Here is a 15510-nt window from a genome sequence, read left to right as displayed (position 1 = left end):
AATTTGATTTGATTTTTACATAAAAGTATATCTATTCTTTTTCTGTTTTTTTCTCATATGGGTTACTATGGTTTTTTCAGTAGAGTTCCCTGTTCTATTATTCAGTAGGTTCTATTTGATTATCAATTTGATAAATATTAGTGTTTATATATTAATTTATCCCTCCCTTCTAATTTTCTTTGGATAATCAGAATTTGTTTTTCTCAATCTGTGAGTCCGTTTCTGTTTTGTACATTAGTTCATTGGGATGAATTTATAGATCTCGCCTGTATGTGATATCTTAGGATGTTTGCCTTTTTCTCTCTGACTTACCTCACTTGGTTTGAAAATTTCTCAGTCCATCCATGCGGCTGCCAATGTCATTATTTCATTCTCTAAGTAGTATTCCAGTGTATAGATATACCATACAGTCTTCATTCTTCTGTCAGTGGATAATTCTTTGTGGATTCTATGTCTTGGCTGTTGTAAATAGTGCTAGCCTGAAAATTGGGGTGCACATGTCATTTTGAATGATGAATTTCTCCAGATATGAACCTGGGACTGGGATTTCAGGATCATATGCTGTATGGTTAATGTTCAAGGAAACTCCATGCTGTTTTCAATAGTGTCTTCGTCAGTTAACAGTCCCACCAAGACTGTAGGATCCCCCTTTCCAGGATCCCTTTTCTGTACATCCTCTGCAGTATTTGTTCTTTGTAGATCTTCTCAACGATGGCCATTGCGACCAGTGTGGGGTGATACTTCACTGTAGTTTGATTGGCAGTGACTTAGTAATTACTGATGTGGAGTATGTTTTCATGTGCTTTTGTTATTTTTTTTGTTATATGCTTTTGTATTTTGTTATTGTACACCTTGTGAGTACAATTTACTTCTTGAATCTGCTTTCCTGAAAGTTGGCCCTGTTTGGAATTCTTTTCCAATGATTTATTTACCCCAGGACATTTCTTGAGGGCGGGTGTCATTGACAGCCCTTTCAGACTTGTGACTATTAAGACCTCTTCAGCATGTTTTTTATGGTATATTTATTAATCTGAACCAGCTAATGGCTCTCTGCCCCCTGAAACTTTCTTCTTTGGTAACCATAAGTTTCTTTTTTAAGTCTCTGAAGCTGATTCTCTTTTGTAAAAAGTTCATTTGTATCCATTTTTAGGTTCCACCAGAAATGGTATCCTATGACACCCGTCTTTCCCTGTCTCACTTAGTATGATCATCTCTAGTTTCTTCCCTGTAACTGGAAATGGCATTATCTCAGCCCTCTTTATTTCTGAGTATTATTGCATTGTGTATATGTACCCATCTTCTGCATCCATTCATCTGTCCTTGTACACTGAAGTTGCTTCCCTGTCTCTGCTATTGTACCTAGTGCTGCTGTGATCGTCAGGGTGCAGGTGTCTTTTAAATTTTTGATTTTCACTTGATCTATGCCTAGGTATGGAGTTGCTGGGTCACTTGGTACTTCTCTGTTTAGTTTTTATGTTTAGTTGGAGAACCTCCATATTGTTATGTTATGTTTTGTTATGTTATTGTGGAGAACTTCCATATTGTTTTGTTGTGTTGTGTTATGTTTTGTTGTGTTATGTTATGTTACGTTTTGTTTTGTTGTGTTGTGTTCTGTTGTGTCATGTCATGTTATGTTATTGGGGAGAACCTCCATATTGTTGTGTTATGTTGTGTCATGTCATGTTATGTTCTTGTGGAGAACCTTCATAATGTTCTCCCTCGTGGATGTACCCATTTACATTCCCACTAATGGTGAGAGGGTTTTCTTCTCTCCACACTTTCTGCAGAATTTATTGTAGATTTTTTGAGATGGTCATTCTGATCGATGTGAAGTGATACCTCTTTAGACAACTGACGCCTTTCTCAAAGAACTAATGATCCTAGAATCTTTTCTTGTACTTTATGGCCATCTCCATGACTTCTGTGGAGAAATGTGCATTTAGATCTTTGGCCAATTTTTTATTGGATTGTTTGTTTTTTTATATTGAGGTATACAAGTTTTATGTGTAGAGAGAAATTCCCTGTGGCTATCTTCATTTAAACGAATTTTTTTCATTTCTGGTTGTCTTTTTTTCTTTCACTGATGGTTTTCCTTTGTTGTGCAAATGCTTTTAACATCTACTAGGTCCCATTTGTTTATTTTTGTGTTTTATGTCCTGATTCTTAGACATGGATCAAAAGAGATCTTCCTGCATTTTATGTCAGAGTGTGTTCTGCTTTCTTCCTCAAGAGCTCCACCGTATCTGTCCTTTTATTCAGACCTTTAATCTACTTGCAGTTTATTTTTGTGTATGGTGTTAGGGAGTAGCCTAATTTCATTCTCATCTTCATGCTAAGGAAGCTGCCTGGTGTCCTCCACAGTGGCTGCTCCCAATTTCCATTCCCAGCATCAGTGTGGGAGGGTTCTCTTTTCTCTATACCCTCTCCAGGATTTACTGTTTGTGGTGTGTCTGCTTGTGGCCATTGTGACTGGTGTGAGGTGATACCTTGTTGAAGTCTTGATTTGCACTTCTCTCATATTTAGTGATGCTAGCATCTTTGCATGTGATTTTTTAAAACAGTGTGAGTTAAACTTACTCGAACTGGCTTCTTGAATGATTTCCTTGCTTTAGTATTTTTCCAGTGACCTCCCCTAGGACGTTTCTTGAGGGCAGGTATTTTTTTACTTACAGCCCCTCGGGCCTTGTGAATGTTAAGTGCCCATGAGCAATGGTTTCAAAGTTGTTGTTATGAGAAATGGCCCCAAGGCGGCAGCATGTCTTTATGCCCAACTCTGGTTACTGGGGGAACCACCAGGGCCTTGGGAAAATCCTGTTCCTGGACTGTCCATTAGAGTGGAATGTGCCAGAAAAAGCACTTAAAGCTTGTGGCCCATTCCTTCGTCCTTTCTTTCCCCTGTCACCTGGACAAATCCCAATTCCTGCAACACCACTCTGGGGAGGGTGCTTCATCCATAGGTGGGGCGACCCTAAGGAAGGAGGCTGGAGGCAGAAACCCCAACACCCGGAGACGTGAAGCCCACAGGGCTTTTCAGAGTTCTTCCAGCCCAGAGGGTGCACACCCTTTGGGTGCAGTAGGCGTAGTTTCACTGCAAGAGGACGTGCCTGCATCTGGAGGTTGTGGGCTGATGCAGAGGGGAGCAGGCTCGCCAGGTCCGTGGGGCAGGGCTCATTGGCTGGCACACCCTCCCCAGCTCCGTCAGCCCCATGACAGTCCGTCCTCAGGAAACAAGCCTGCCCAGGCTTCAGGGATGTGCCAGCGGCCCAGGTCACCAAGGCCTGAGGGGAATAGAGCTGACAGTCACTCTTTGTAATTTGTATTTTGTATTGGTGTGTAGGTGACTTACAATGTTGTATGGTGTTTTTGGGTTTTGTTTTAGATGGACAGCAACATAATTCACTTATGCATAGACGTGTAATGTCATGTTTTGGGTTCTCTTCCCGTATAGTTTATTGTGCAGGGTTGTGTAGGGGTCCTCATTGCTTATTTGTAAAGAGTAGTGTGTGTGTTCATCAGCACCTGCTCATTTCTCATCGCCACCATCTTTCCCTTTTGGCAACCATAAGGGGCTCTGCTATGTTGTGAGGCGTTTCTGTTTGGTAAAGGAGTTCATTTGTATCTGTTGTTAGAATTTACCATCAAGTGATATCATATGATACTTGTCTTTGTCTCACTTCACTTACTATGATCGTCTCTACTTCCTTCCTTGTTGCTGGGCATGGCATGATGTCACCCTCAGTATGGTGACTAATACAGCACTGTGTGTGTGTGCGTGTGTGTGTGTGTATGTGCGCGCGCCCCATCTTGTTTATCCAGTCATCGGTCCTTATCCTTTTAAGTTGCTTCCATGTCTTGGCTGTTGTACATAGTGCTGTCATGAACATCGCATGCACCTGTCTTTTAAAATAATGGTTTTCTCTGAATCTGTGCCCAGGAATGGGATTCCGGGTCCTGTGGTGCTTCTCTGTTTAGTTTTTAATGAGCCTTTGTTCTGTTCTCCTTCGTGGATTTGCTACTTTTATTCCCACCAACAGGGAGGAGGGTTCTTTTCCCTCTGTATCCTCTCCAGCCTTTATTGTTGTAGATTTTTTTGTGCTGACCATTCTGACCTGTGTGAGGCGATGCCACATTGTTCTTCTCATTCATAGTTCTCTAACACTTACAGGTGCTGAGCATCTTTTCATGAGCCTCCTGGCCACCTCTATGTCTTCTTCAGACAAATGTCCATTTAAATCTTGTGCCCCTATTTGATTGGGTTGTTTCTTTGATACTGAGGTCCCATCACTTCATGGGAAATAGATGGGGAGACAGTGGAAACAGTGTCAGACTTTATTTTGGGGGGCCTCCAAAATCACTGCAGATGGTGATTGAAGCCATGAAATTAAAAGACGCTTACTCCTTGGAAGGAAAGTTATTACCAACCTAGATAGCATATTTAAAAGCAGAGACATTACTTGGCCAACAAAGGTCCATCTAGTCAAGGCTGTGGTTTTTCCAGTAGTCATGTATGGATGTGAGAGTTGGACTGTGAAGAAAACTAAGCACCGAAAAATTGATGCTTTTGAACTGTGGTGTTGGAGAAGACTCTTGAGATTCCCTTGGACTGCAAGGAGATACAACCAGTCCATCCTAAAGGAGATCAGTCCTGGGTGTCCATTGGAAGGACTGATGCTGAAGCTGAAACTCCAATACTCTGGCCACCTGATGCAAAGAACTGACTCATTTGAAAAGACCCTGATGCTGGGAAAGATTGAGGGCAGGAAGAGAAGGGGACGACAAAGGATGAGATGGTTGGATGGCATCACCAACTCGATGGACATGAGTTTGAGTAAGCTCCAGGAGGTGGTGATGGATGGGGAGGCCTGGTGTGCTAAAGTCCATGGGGTCGCAAAGAGTCAGACATGACTGAGCAACTGAACTGAACTGATTTTGAGGATTACCCTTGCCTTTCCTTGAGGATTTCCTTTAGGTATGCAAATACTTTTAAGGTTAATTCAGTCCCACTTTCTGATTTGTGGTTTATTTTTCATTATTCTAGGAGATGGACCCATAAAGAACTTGCTGCATTTTACATCAGATTGTGTCCTGTTTGTATTTTTCTCAAGAATTTCATAGCGTCTATCATTATGTTTAGATATCTATGCTCTCTGGGATTTATTTTGTGTTTGGTGTTAGGATGCTTTCTAATTTCATTCTCATTTTCATGGTTGAGGGAGTCCTCACAGTGTCCTCCAGAGTGGCTGTTCCCCATTTCCATCCCAAGCATCTGTGGTGGAGGGATCCCTTGTCTGCCCATCTTCTCAGCACTGACTGTTTGCAGAGTGTTTGGCAACGGCCATCCCTCCCGGTGTGATGTAATACCTCATTGTGGTTTAGAATTGCATTTCTCTAATGTCCAGTGGGCATGTATGGATGTGAGAGTTGGACTGTAAAGAAAGCTGAGCACCAAAAAACTGATGTTTTTGAATTGTGGTGTTAGAGAAGACTCTTGAGAGTCCCTTGGACTGCAAGGAGATCCAACAAGTCCATCCTAAAGGGGATCAGTCCTGGGTGTTCACTGGAAGGACTGATGCTGAAGCTGAAACTCCAATACTTTTGCCACCTGATGCGAAGAGTTGACTCACTGGAAAAGACCCTGATGCTGGAAGGGATTGGGGGCAGGAGGAGAAGGGGGCGACAGAGGATGAGATGGCTGGGTGGCATCACCGACTCGATGGACATGGGTTTGAGTAAACTCTGGGAGTTGGTGACGGACAGGGAAGCCTGGCGTGCTGCAGTCCATGGGGTCGCAAAGAGTCAGACACAACTGAGCAACTGAACTGAACTGAATGTTTAGTTTGTTGACATCTTTTCATGTGATTTTTAAAAAACGTGTGATTTAAACTTACAGCTTGAAATTGGCTTCATTAATGCCTGTCTTGTTTTGGATTCTCTTTCGATGACAAAGGACATTTCTGGAGGGCAGGTATTTTTTACTCACAGACCCTGAATCCTTGTGAATATTAAATTCCCAGCAGCACAGCTCTGCCTGGTGTTATTTCAGAAAGTGGCCACAAGGCGGCAGCAGTACTTCATGCCGCATTCTCTCTCTCTCTCTTTTTTTTTTTTTTTTTTTTTGGTCTGTAAATTCCTTGTTATTTTCTATTGGAATACAGTGGATTTCTGATGTTGTGTTTGTTTCAGGTTACAGGAACTCGATTCAGTTACACACAGACATTTATCCCCTTTAGGGTTCTTTTTCGCATATAGGTGATTATCGTGTGTTCAATAAACTTTCCTATGCTATTCAGTGGGTACTTTAAATCATCTATTTGATATATATTAATATGTTTATGTTAATTCCAATCTCTTAATTTATCCTGCCTAATTCTTAAGGTTGGGGGCTCTGCAGAGGGCAACAGGCACTCCAGGTCCACTCTGGAGACACACTGCCTGCCACATGCTCCCAGCTCCCTCAGCCCCAGGACACTCCAGCCTCGGGACCCAAACCCGGCAGGCTCCCGGGATGTGACAGCAGCCCGGCTCAGTGGGTCCTGAGAAGAGAGTCAGGATTGCTTTTTCATTTTTTCTGTTTCCATCCCATCATTTGAACTGTGGGTGGGAAATATCCCCTGAAGGAGAGTATGGCAACCCACTCCAGGATTCTTGCCTGGAGAATCCCATGGACAGAGGAGCCTGGCGGGCTACAGTCCATGGGTCACACAGAGTCAGACATAACTGAGCAACCAAGGACAAGCACAATACAGTGAATGACAATCTTGTGGGTGTTTTTGGGTTTTTTTTGTTTTTTTCCTTTTCCTTCTACCACAAACTGTTTTGCTTTGACATGGATGTACATATGATTTGTTGGGGGTTTTCCCCTTGTGGATTAATACAGAGTGTGGAATAAGTTTCCTTGTGTTACACGGTGGGTCACGGTCACTTACTTTATCAATAGTAGTGTGCATATCTTAGTCTGAAGCAGCTTATTTCCCATGAGCTGCCCCATATCTTCATATCTGGTGACCAGAAGTTTCTTTCCTAAGTCTGGGAGCCTGTGTCTCCAAGCAATAAGCTCATTTGTATCCCTCTTTAGTTTATACCTAGAAATGATATCATATGATACTTGTATTTCCTTGTCTCCCTCACTTCACTTGGAATGATCATCTCTACTTTCTTTTCTGAGGCTGGATTTGGCATTATTTCCTACTTCTTTATGGTTGAGAAATATTCCACTGTGTACATGTATCCCATTGTCTGTATCCATTCGTCTGTGCTTCTACAATTAACTTGCTTTCCTGGCTTGGCTGTTGTACCTAGTGGGGCTGAAATAACAGGTTACGTGTCTATTAAAATTTTGGTCGTCTCGACTCCAGCCCAGTTCCAGACATGAGACTCCGCCTGCTCAGGCTCCAGGAATGGGAGAGCAGCCCAACTCGGGGAGGTCGTGGGGAATGAAGTAGGCACTGCTTTTCTGTTCCTTTTCTTTAGTCTCACGCATCTGCTACCTTGGAATATAGTCAATTTGCAGTTTTGTGCTTGTCTTCAGATTACAGCCACCTGACTCACTTATGACATATACATACAGCATATCTGTTTTTTGGATTCTGTTGCCGTAGAGATTATTGCAGAAGGTCGAGTAAAGTACCCTGCGCTGACCATCAGGTCCTTCCTGGGTATCTAGAGAGATATATATTTCTGTGTATATTCGGAAGGAAGGAAAGAGACAATCCAGAAGAATTATCTGTTATAGATACAGATTTCTATGTATAGCTTAGCCCTGATGTCCTAATTCATCCTTACTCTTTCACTTTTTCTTGGAAACTTCTGATTGTGTTGAATTCTCAGAGTCACTATTTTTGTTGTAAATTTATTCCATTGTATCTCTTTTTGTATTTTGCCTGTAAGGGACATCATATGCTATTGTCTTTCTCCATATGACTGACTTCACTTAGTCTGTGATCCTCCAAGATTGATCCTTGTGACAATTAGTGGCACAATTTCAGTGGCCATTTTTCATGGCTGAGTAACAGTCCATTGTATGTATGTACACATCTTCTTTAACCTTTAATCCATCGGGTGACATCTTGCAGGTTCTGTGTCTTGGCTCTGGGAAGCAGTGCTGTAGTGAATGGTGGGGTGCCTGTGTCTTTTTCACTGATGGTTTTCTCAGGAAACAGGCCCAGGTGTGGGTATGTCAGACCATGGGCTGAGCTCTTTGGAAGCTTTAGTTTCTGGCCTGAGGAGACTGTCCTTTCTAGGGGCTGTTTCCAGTGTCCATTCACACTGACCATGTTGGGGGGTTTCCTCTCCGCCGAGCTCTCTCCCCTGTTCATTGTTTGTAGACTTGTGAGGATGACCATTCTGACAGGTGAGGATTGATTTCTTGTTGGCGTTTAGATTGGCATTCCTCCTGCAATAATTGGGGATGTTGAGCATCTTGTCCTGTGGCCATTTGGAGATTAGGGGGATGTGAGGAAAATTTACCTGTTGCAATTAGCTTCTTGAAAGTTCGTCGTGTTTGGAATTTATTTCTTCTATCACCGTCCCAGGACCTTTCCTGAGGGCAGCTGTCATTAACAGTCCCACAGACCTTGTGAATTGGAGGTGCCAGTAAGCACAAACAGAGAAGGCAACGGCACCCCACTCCAGTACTCTTGCCTGGAAAATCCCATGGATGGAGGAGCCTGGTAGGCTGCAGTCCATGGGGTCGCGAAGAGTTGGACACGACTCGGCAACTTCACTTTCACTTTTCACTTTCATGCATTGGAGAAGGAAATGCAACCCACTCCACTGTTCTTGCCTGGAGAATCCCGGGGACGGCGGAGCCTGGTGGGCTGCCGTCTATGGGGTCGCACAGAGTCAGACATGACTGAAGCTACTTAGCAGCAGCAGCAGTGAGCACAAAAGATTGAGTTGTAGTTACAGGAAATGTCCACAAGAAGGCAGCACTTCTTCATGCCCAAGTCTGGTTCCATCTGCGACCAGAGCCTTAGGGAAGGCCGGCTTCCTGGCCCAGTGAATTAGAGTGGCGTATGTCTGAGCAAACACCCAAATGCTTGAGTCTCACTACTTCTTTCCCCTACAGCTTTACCCCTCCTCTCAAGATTCATGCCTGCCTGGAGTACCGCTCCTTGCTGAGGTGCCTAGGAGGCTGCACCCTCAGGAAGGAGCCTTCAGCAGGGGACCCCAGTGCCAGGGGCCTGGATATTTGGTAGATTTACCCTTTATCCTCGACGCCAGCGGACTATGCCACCATCGTTGGATGCAATAGGGATGCTTGTCCCAACCAGAAAAAAACAGGCAGTACAGGTTTAAGAGGTGTCTCTATGAAGGGGACCCTACCCAGCTGTCTCAACCCCACCCCAGTGCAGCCCTGGGACTCTAGTCTACTCAGGGTCCAGGGAGGGGCTAGCAGCACAAGACAGTGAGGTCAGAGGGGAGATGAGAGGCATTACTTTTCTTTTTCTTTTCTTTAATCTCATGCCAATGCTATGTTGTAGTCAATTTGCAGTTTTGTGATTCTCAGTGCACAGTCCACTGATTCAGTTAAGACGTATATATATACAGCATATCTGTTCTTTTTATCCATTCTTTTGCCATAGAGGTTATTGAACAAGGTTGAATAGAATTCCTGTGCTAAAAATCAGGTCCTTGTGGATTATCTATTATAGATACAGATTTCTGTGGATAAGGTAGTAGTAACCTCCTAATATGTACCTGCCACTTTCTTTTTTTTTTCTTCTTGTAACAGTTCTTTGTGTTGATCTGAGTCTCTTTTTATGTTGTAAATTACTTCCTCTGTATGTCTTTTTTTTTTTTTTTTTCAGTTTTGCCCTCCAGGGACATCATCTGCTATTTTCTTCCCCTGTTGCTGACTTCACTTAGTGTATTATCCTCCAAGGTTCGTGCTTGTGGGGAACACTGGCATCATTTCACAATTTCAGTGGCAATATTTGAGGTCTGAGTGACGGCCCCTAGTGTGTATGCACCACATTTCTTTAAGATTTTATCTGTCAGTGGACTTTTTCTTGGGTCTGTGTCTTGGCAGTTGGAGGTACCACTACAGTGAAAGTTGAGGTGCACGTGTAATTTTGAATGAAAGTTTTTCTAAATGTAGGCCCAGGTGTGGGTATTAGAATTCTGGCTTTAGTTGTCTTGTCTGTTTTGTTCTGGCCCGTGCAGGCACTGTCCCTTCAAAGGGCTGTTGCCAGCATCTGTTCTCAGGGAACACAAAGGGGAATTCCATCATCTCCTGGCTCTCTCCTCCATGTACTGTCTGCAGACAGTTAGGATGGCCATTCTGTCAGATGGGATTTGATTTCTTGTTGATTTCTTGTTGTGATTTTGATCAGCATCACTCCTGTAATGTTTAGGATGCTGAGCATCTTGTCCTGTGGTTGTTTGGGTTCTTTTTTTCTTTCCTTAAAGGGTATGAGGGAAATTGATCTTTGAAATTGGTTTCTTGAAAGTTGATTGTGTTTGGAATTTATCTCTAATAGCTGCCGCAGGACCTTTCTGAGGGCAGCTGTCCTTTAACAGTTCAGTTCAGTTCAGATCAGTCGCTCAATCATGTCCGACTCTTTGCAACCCCATGAATCACAGCACGCCAGGCCTCCCTGTCCATCACCAACTCCCAGAGTTTACTCAAACTCATGTCCATCGAGTCGGTGATGCCATCCAGCCATCTCATCCTCTGTCGCCCCCTTCTCCTCCTGCCCCCAATCCCTCCAAGCATCAGGGTCTTTTCCAATGAGTCAACTCTTCGCATGAGGTGGCCAAAGTACTGGAGTTTTAGCTTCAACATCAGTCCTCCCAATGAACACCCAGGACTGATCTCCTTTAGGATGGACTGGTTGGACCTCCTTGCAGTCCAAGGGACTCTCAAGAGTCTTCTCCAACACCACAGTTCAAAAGCATCCATTCTTTGGCGCTCAGCTTTCTTTACAGTCCAACTCTCCCATCCATACATGACCAATGGAAAATCCATAGCCTTGACCAGATGGACCTTTGTTGGCAAAGTAATGTCTCTGCTTTTAAATATACTATCCAGGTTGGTCATAACTTTCCTTCCAAGGAGTAAGCATCCTTTATTTTCATGGCTGCAATAATCATCTGCAGTGGTTTTGGAGCCCCAAAAAAAATAAAGTCTGACACTGTTTCCACTGTTTCCCCATCTATTTCCCATGAAGTGATGGGACCAGATGCCATAATCTTTATTTTCTGAACGTTGAGCTTTAAGCCAACTTTTTCACTCTCCTCTTTCACTTTCATCAAGAGGCTCTTTAGTGCCTCTTCACTTTCTGCCATGAGGGTGGTGTCATCTGCACCTCTGAGGTTATTGATATTTCTCCCAGCAATCTTGATTCCATCTTGTGCTTCCTCCAGCCCAGCGTTTCTCATGATGTATTCCGCATATAAGTTAAATAAGCAGGGTGACAATACACAGCCTTGACGTACTCCTTTTCCTATTTGGAACCAGTCTGTTGTTCCCTGTCCAGTTCTAACTGTTGCTTCCTGACCTGCATACAGATTTCTCAAGAGGCAGGTCAGGTGGTCTGGTATTCCCATCTCTTTCAGAATTTTCCACAGTTTATTGTGATCCACACAGTCGAAGGCTTTGGCATAGTCAGTAAAGCCTGGCTAGGCCTTCCTACGGAGAAGGCAATGGCAACCCACTCTAGTACTCTTGCCTGGAAAATCCCAAGGACGGAGGAGCCTGGTAGGCTGCAGTACATGGGGTCGCGAAGAGTCAGATGCAACTGAGCGACTTCACTTTCTCTTTTCACTTTCATGCATTGGAGAAGGAAATGGCAACCCACTCCAGTGTTCTTGCCTGGAGAATCCCGGGACGGCGGAGCCTGGTGGGCTGCCGTCTATGGGGTCGCACAGAGTCGGACACGACTGAAGCGTCTTAGCAGGAGCAGCAGCAGCAGCAGGCCTTCCTAATTGGAGGTGCCCGTCAGCACTGATGGGCAAGTGTAGTTATAGGAAGTGTCCACAAGGCGGCAGCACTTCTTCATGCCCAACTCTGGCTCCACCTGCACCCAGAGCCTTAGGGAAAGTCGGCTTCCCGGGCTGTGAATCAGGGTGGAATGTGCCTGAGCAAACACCCAAGGGCTTGAATCTCCCTACTTCTTCCCCCTAAAGCTTCGCCCCTCCCCTCCAGAGTCATGCCTACCTGGGGCACCGCTCCCTGCTGAGGTGCCTAGGAGGCTGTGCTCTCAGGACGGAGCCCTCAGCTGGGGACCCCAGCACCAGGGCGCTGGATACTTGGTGGCTTTACTCTGTATCCTCAAGGCCAGAGGGTCAGGCCTATCACTGGGGTGCACTAGGGATTCTGGCCCAAGCCAGAGAAAACCAGGCAGTAACGGCTTAAGAGGAAGGAGTCTCAGCGCAGGGCACCCTGCAGGCTGCGTTGGCCCCGCCCCAGCGCAGCCCTGGGACTGAGTCTCCTCAGGGTCCAGGGATGGGGTGGCAGCGCAAGTCACAGAGGTTGGAGGGCATAAACTAACACTACATTTCTCTCTTTTTGTTTTGTCTCACGCCAGTGCTATGTTGAAGTCTCGTCAATTTGCAGTTTTGTGCTTGTCCTCAGCAACTGAGACTGGTCGGCCTACACAGCTTGTGTGAGTGATGCCAGGGAAACTTGTTAGTGACGCGGCTTTGGAGTCAGACACAGCCGTGGCAAAAGTGGAGATGCCACGAAAGCAAAATGAGAAGAAAGGTAAAAAAAAGAAGCCAAAATCTAGGAAGACTGAAGAGGAAGCAGAAGAAAAGGAAGAAATGATTTCTCCCAAAGCTACAAAGGCTAAAAAGAAAGCAGAGCCTTCTGAGGTTGACGTGAATTCTCCGAAATCTAAAAAGTCAAAAAACAAAGCGGAGCCATCCTAAGATGACCTTATTTCTCCTAAAACCAATGTTAGAAAAAAATCAAAGGAGGCCTGTGAAAAGACAATAGTCTTAAAACCAAAAAAGTTATTAAAAATGAGGAGCCTTGTGAGGAAGAATCAGGTGCACCTAAGCCCAAAAAGATGAAGGAAGAAAAAGAAATAAATGGAGAAATTCAGGAGAAAAGCCCCAACCTCAAGAATGGATTCCCCGATTCTGGACCTGACTCCAACTCCAAGGAAGCTGCCAGTGAAGAAAACAGTGAGTGAGAGCAGGCAATGACTGTGGAGCAAAAAGATGGAGCTTTCTCTAATTTCCCCATGTCTGAAGAAACTACTAAACTTCTCAAAGCCCGTGGGGTGACCTTCCTGTTTCCTATACAAGCAAAGACGTTTCACTATGTCTATAGTGGGAAGGATTTGATTGCACAGGCGCGGACAGGAACTGTAAAGATGTTCTCCTTTGCTATCCCTTTGGTTGAGAAATTTCTTGGGGAATTGCAAGACTGGAAGAGAGGTCATGCCCCTCAGGTACTGGTTCTTGCACCCACAAGGGAGTTGGCAAGTCAAGTAAGCAGAGATTTCAGTGACATCACAAAAAAGCTGGCAGTGGCTTGTTTTTATGGTGAAACGTCATATCAAAGACCACCTGCAGAATGGCAAGCTAGATCTCGCCAAACTTAAGCATGTTGTCCTGAATGAAGTTGACCAGATGTTGGATATGGGCTTTCCTGATCAAGTGGAAGAGAGTTTATGTGTAGCACACAAGAAAGATATAGAAGACAATCCCCAAACATTGCTTTTTTCTGCAACTTGCCCCTATTGGGTGTATAATGTTTCTAAGAAATACATGAAATCTGCATATGAACAAGTGGACCTGACTGGTAAAAAGACACAGAAAATGGCAATAACTGGAGAGCATCTGGCTATCAAGTGCCACTGGACCCAGAGGACAGCAGTTACTGGAGACGTGAAAGAGTGTACAGTAGTTTTCAAGGGCGCACTGTCATATTTTGTGAAATGAAGAAAGAAGCCCAGACGTTGTCACAGAATGTGACTGTAAGACAGGATGCCTAGTCATTACACGGATACATTCCACAGAAGCAACGGGAAATCACCCTGAAAGGTTTTAGAAATGGTGATTTTGGAGTTTTGGTTGCAACCAATGTTCCTGCGCGTGGGTTAGACATCCCCGAGGTTGATCTGGTTGTTCAAAGTTCTCCAGCAATGGATGTGGAATCCCACATTCATTGTTCTGGGTGAACAGGAAGAGCTGAGAGGACCAGGGTTTGCATCTGCTTTTACCAGCACGAAGAATACCAGTCAGCCCAAGTGGAGCAAAAAGCAGGAATTAAATTTAAACAAAGAGCTGTTCCTTCTGCAACAGAGATAATGAAAGCTTCTAGCAAAGATGCCATCAGGCTTCCAGACTCTGTGCCTCCCACTGCGATTAGTCACTTCGAGCAGTCAGCCAAGAAGCTGATTGCGGAGAAGGGAGCTGTGGAAGCCCTGGCAGCTGCCCTGGCCCGCATTTCCGGTGCCGCGTCCGTAGACCAGCGCTCCTTGATCGACTCCGAAGCAGGCTCTGTGATCATGATCTTGTGGTGCTCAACTGAAGTGCCAAACATTGGTTATGCTTGGAAAGAACTTAAAGAGCAGCTGGGGGAGGCTATTGATTCCAAAGTGAAGGGAATGGTCTTTCTCAAAGGAAAGCATGGTGTTTGCTTTGATATCCCCACTGCATCAGTAACAGAAGTACAGGAAAAGTGGCGTGATTCACGGCGCTGGTAGCTTTCTGTGGCCACAGAGCAGCCAGAGCTGGAAGGTCCACGAGAAGGATATCACAACTTCGAGGACAGCGGGAAGGCAATGGAGGCTTCAGGGGACAGCTCGAGGGCGACCAAGGTGTCAGGGGACAAGGAGGAGGAAGGAGAGGCTGCAGAGGACAGTGATCAGGAAGTGGCAACAAAAGTAACAGATTCCAAAACAAAGGCCAGAAGCAGAGTTTTAATAAAGCATTTGGACACAATTTGAAGTAGGGGATTTATTTGGCAAAAACAGAACTATGTTCAGCAAGGTGGAGCTGACGGTTACTTTTCATACAAAGTTAAAAGCACAGTGTATTTCCTTCCTGACCACTTTCTCAGTCCCCATCTCTTCCAGAGAGAAAAGCTTCATCTAAATTATTTCATCTGATTGATGACTGTCATTTATAACTTTATTGCCACTTCTGTCTTGGGTATTCCTTTGGGAAATGTGTATGGATTCATTACATATTCTAATGTATTGTCTAAGATTATAAGATAAAGTCAAGCATGTATCTGCTGATACTTTTTAAGTTGACCTGTCTTTATACTTAGAAATATCTCATAATAGTAGAGTTCCCCGGAGTAGGCAACGGCAACCCACTCCAGTACTCTTGCCTGGAGAATCCCATGGATGGAGGAGCCTGGTAGGCTACAGTCCATGGGGTCGCTAAGAGTCGGACATGACTGAGCGACTTCACTTTCACTTTTCACTTTCATGCATTGGAGAAGGAAATGGCAACCCACTCCAGTATTCTTGCCTGGAGAATCCCAGGGACAGAGGAGAGGAGCCTGTTGGCTGACGTCTATGGGGTCTCACAGAGTTGGACACCACT

At 44.6% G+C, this 15510-nt stretch overlaps 1 pseudogene; it reads left to right on the top strand.

Annotated features, from left to right (window-relative positions):
* Positions 1-15281, top strand: part of LOC122706630 — a 36073-nt pseudogene extending 20792 nt beyond the window's left edge.
* The last annotated feature ends 229 nt before the right edge of the window (positions 15282-15510 follow it).

This window comes from Cervus elaphus, chromosome 13 (assembly GCF_910594005.1).
Source record: "Cervus elaphus chromosome 13, mCerEla1.1, whole genome shotgun sequence".
NCBI classification, from domain to species: Eukaryota; Metazoa; Chordata; class Mammalia; order Artiodactyla; family Cervidae; genus Cervus; species Cervus elaphus.
Note: the sequence above shows the minus strand (reverse complement) of the source record. Positions and strands in the feature narration are given on the sequence as shown.